The following is a 4,935-nucleotide window of genomic DNA, read 5'->3' on the forward strand; positions in this document are numbered from 1 at the left end:
TTATTAACATTTTCCAGGACAATACCCTCTTCTTCTAAAATGGCATGACACTGCCCACAGCTACAACATTGCCTAGTATGTTTATACTGATCATTCATTCTTCTTATTGTATAACCCCCCTCTAAATTTCTCTTGATGTTTCCACCAATTTTATAGACAAATACTGGTGTATCCCCAATTATTTTTTTCTAATTTTCTTGTCCACCATTAATATATTGCAATTTCTACATAAAATATGTTTTATGTTATTCACATAGGGGGAATATTCCAATCCACAAGCCATGTTGTAATGTGTCTCAGTACTGCTTGACTCTATGTCTGTGTTCTTAATTAATTCTTTCCCTAGGATGGGAGGATATTTACCTCCCCATTCCCTCATAATATAGTCCTTTACATCATCCAACATGTTTACTGGATACCCTTTGGAACTAAATAGGGACTTGATAAATTCAATTTCTTCAATCCTATCATTATACATAGACATCATTCGGGCTGCTCTTATACACTGCCCTTTAAAGATATTTTTCACCATTTTTCTAAGATGATTACTTGAATATTCTAAATAACTATTGGAAAAAGTGTTTTTCCTATAAATACAGGACTTAAATCCATTAGTAGTATTAGAAATAAATGTATCCAAATATGCTATACCATCTGTACTACTAGAATATGTAAATTTTAAGTAAGTACTGGTACTATTTAAATAGTCCATAAACTCTTCTATGATATTTTGTGGACCTTCCCATAAGATAAAAATATCATCCAAAAACCTATAATAATGGTGAGTGTACTTGTAATAATCACTCTTAAATATAAAATTGGTCTCCCATTCCAACATAACCAGATTGGTGAACATGGGGGCACAAGCAGCCCCCATGGCCACCCGTCTGGTCTGTCGGAAATATTCACCTTCAAAAAAGATGTAATTGTGATCAAGTACTATCACCATAAGTTCCATTATTAGACAGACATTGTCCCACTCCAAATTAGAATATTTTCTTATACTATTACAAAATCCATCCAATCCCTGTGTTTTGGGTATGCATGAAAATAAATCAATGACATCTGTGGAAATGAATGTAAGGCCCTCTTTCCATATACTGGGAGTAAGGCTACCTAAAAAGACTCATGAGTCCGTTATCAAATGTGGTATTTTACCATAAAGTTAGCAGGACATCTAAGCGTTAGCTTTGAACTAACTATAGGGAAGTTTATGTAAATAAAGCACTAGTTCACTTTAAATCAGATACATTTTAATTATTTAATTGTTTTTAAGGTGCCAAAAATGAAGTATATAAGTGTGTAATTGAATTATTATTGTATTCTGATGAAGTCCACTTTGATGTGGATGAAAGCACTAAATGAGTACAATTTTTTATTTTGTTAAATAATAAAATAGAGTGTTTTATATACATCCAGTTGTTGCACCGTTCCTGCTTGGTTTCTGTTACTTTACAGCGTGTTTGTTTTGATTGGGTTTTATATTTTCCTGAGTAGTTTAAAGAACACTGAACTATGTCAAACAGGGACCATTCTTTCTGAAGGAGGAAAGGAGGATCAGTGAGGCTTAGGGATGATAAAACCTGAATTATATTTTGTAGCTTTTTTACAAGGTATGACTGTTACATAAGACACATACAGTAGATAGTGACAGAAAAAGAAGTACTGGGAGCATTGGGAGAATTTGGTAGAAGGGAAAGATGTAGACAAGGTATTGTTCTGGGAAAAACAGTTATTTTCTGATTAAGAGGATGTAACAAAGAAAAATGATCATGCCTAGACAATTTCAGGTCTAGAAAGATTGCATATTTGTTAATAGTAAACAGATGCTTGCGTCCTTGAAAAAAAACCTTTAAAGAAGAAGAGTGATGTTTAATGTTTGCTATTTGCTCTTCTCCTGTATTTTCAATGTTATTTTTTCATCATGTCAGCACTCAGAGTTGCATGTGCTGACATTTCATTAGGGAGCCTGATTATATCCTTATCAGTCCTGAACGTCATGGGATTGGAAGGAGATCTTTAAAGACAAATAGCATGATGAAACCTGGAGTATATTTTATAAAAATTTAGAAAGCATCATTTGTAAGCATGTTAAGTATGCACCATGCAGACCTAGCACATATTAAGTAAGAAACATTGTGCATCATAGCAGAACAGAGGTTTATCCTTAATTTCTAGGAGAAGGAAAAATGCTGTGGCATAATTATAAAGTCACCCCTACAGATATTAATCACTGAAGATATTTATTTGCAAAGGAATTTTGGAGACTAGCAAGGAGAAATAAAGCTAAATATGAATTAAATTTGGCAGATTATTCTCTTGACATTGGGAAGGCTTTCAATAAGCATTTCAAAAGGTATAGCAGTGATAACTTGAAAAATATTGCATTAAAGCAGGGGATTTTATATGTGTTTGACATGTCACCAAGCAGCAAATATTTTGGCAAGTGGCACTTGTCTTATAATACTTTACAAACACTAGAGGAGCACTATGTGCCCTTACTTTAGAATAAATGCCAGATTATTCCATTACAGAAAGGAGGGGGCACTCATAGCCCAGACAACTACTGACCAAGAAATCTGACATGCAGCCAGAGAAAATGCTTTGAGAGGGTCATTTTAAATAGTATTCAGGCAGGCATGTATTGCATAAAGAACATTTTCCAACATTTTTATGAACTTATACTCATGTTCTACTACTCTGATAAATTTCTATATTAATGTGGTTGCATCCCTAGCCTGTGGTATTCTGTAGGATATAGAATTTATCTGTTTGGCTAAAGCATTTGATACTGTACCACTCTGAGTAATTATTAATGCCATAAAAGGCTGGGAAATTAATCTCTATATTCTATGGTGGGGAGTGGAATGGTTTTCCTGCAGCAAGTCAGGACCAAATTACAGGTACACTTTCTGATTATTTTCAAATTAACAGAGGTGTGCTCCAGGATTCTATCCTGGGTCCATTTTTGTTTAATGCCTTGATGGCCACCATGCCAGAACATGTCCATGTGTGGATTACAAAATGTGCGTATGACATCAGACTACCTAGCATGGTGATATCAATGGGAGACCACAAAAACATGCAAAGGTATAAGGAACAGCTGGATACCCAATTGAGTGACTGATTAGTGTCATAGAACTGCAACAAGTGTAAAGTTATGCTTCAAAACACTCCAACAATAGATATCCCTATGCATTAAAATGTACATATACTAATACAGAGTTTAAGGACCTTGAGGTACTGGTAAATAATAGTTTAGGTTCTGTTCTATATGTCAGTGATGTTGTCAGGAAAGACTATAGGATGAACAAAAATATTCTCAGGTGTATGTCTTCTAGGCATAGAGGTGTCCTTATGCTATTGTATATAAATACAATTACTGTTTTTATGGACTATGGTTCTGTTTTCTGTAGCTGTAGTAGTGGTGATGTGAACATGAGAAGTTTAAGAAATATTTTGTAAAGCAAATTTGTTTTATATTTGAAAGTTAGTGCTACTTAGACTGTACTTAGTATGTTATAGGCTGATGAGGGACAACATAATTTGGGTATATAAATGTGCCCATAACCCTTTTTCTGTACAACAGCAGGTGTCAGATTATTCCATATACTCTACATACAAGAAATAGTTTGCTTTTGGAAACAGGAAAACACAATAGCATTAGGAAAAGAAATGTCTTTACTATAAGAGTAGCTAGGTTATGGAACCATTTAGCAATGACTGTCAAAAACATGGAAGTATGGGAGAGATTAAAAGTGTGCTTAAATGCAATTGATTAACAAGCTCAAAGAGGAATGGAGGATTTAATTGACAAATAAGTACCTAGTGCCAAAACCACTGACTGAAACTAAATGCCAAAAAATGCATTATTTCCTTAGGGAAGTCATCTACCCTCAGGGAACTATCACACTGACAATACACCCCTAAGAGATGACCCAGTTGTTCAGGATTTGGAAACCTATGTGCACAGTGACCTAACTTTTGACCAACATGTGTCTATTATTGTAAGAAAGTCCTTCTGTATTGCACAGCTTGCAATAGTTGTCATTGTCCCACTTTACTCAGCCCTAATTAGGTCAGTCATTGAATATGATGCCCCCCTTGGCGTGTATCCATCCAGACACATGGAACAACTGGTAAATTGACAGAGATACCTTACTAAGAGGATACAAGGCCTATACAGCATGCCCTATATGGATCAACACAAAGCCCTGCCACTATACTCAGTATCCTACAGACTGCTAAGAGGTGACCTGTGTCTGGCATACAAGGCATCCTCCGGCCCATTATTGATGGATACCATACATCAGCAAGTCAAATGACATTAGAAGTACTCAGTACAGGGATATAAACTTCTTCTGCAGCATCAACAGAAGAGTTTAGAGAGACAGATAGGTGGTCTGTTGTGGAACAGACTTCTCATCCACATAAAACAAAGTTCACCCTGTCTATAGTCAAGCACAACTTAGCTCTATGCATGGCAAATAGAAAATGTACTAATAATAGACAGAGGCAGCTCCTAAATGCTTTTTCTCATGCATGTTCCCCTCAAATGTTCTATTGTATGATCCCATTTAGTCTTATGAGGGCCAATATATAATTACTGACCATGAGAAGGGTTAGGCCAAACTATATATATATATATATATATATATATATATATATATATATATATATATATATACATATATATATATATATATATATATATATATATATATATATATATATATATATTTATATATAAAAGCCCACAAGGGCAACTAGCCTAGTACTTACCAATGCCTAAGAACACAATTTAACAAAACATGGGCTCAGATGATTCATCTATAACCCAAAGGTCAAATACCAAAGATGTGTGCGAAATAAATGCAACCAAATAAAATAAATCCTCGCACAAGAGAAGTGGCCAAATAAGGGCACGAGTCTCTA

Source organism: Protopterus annectens, chromosome 2.part1 (assembly GCF_019279795.1).
Source record: "Protopterus annectens isolate FY-2018-M chromosome 2.part1, PAN1.0, whole genome shotgun sequence".
NCBI lineage: Eukaryota > Metazoa > Chordata > Ceratodontiformes > Protopteridae > Protopterus > Protopterus annectens.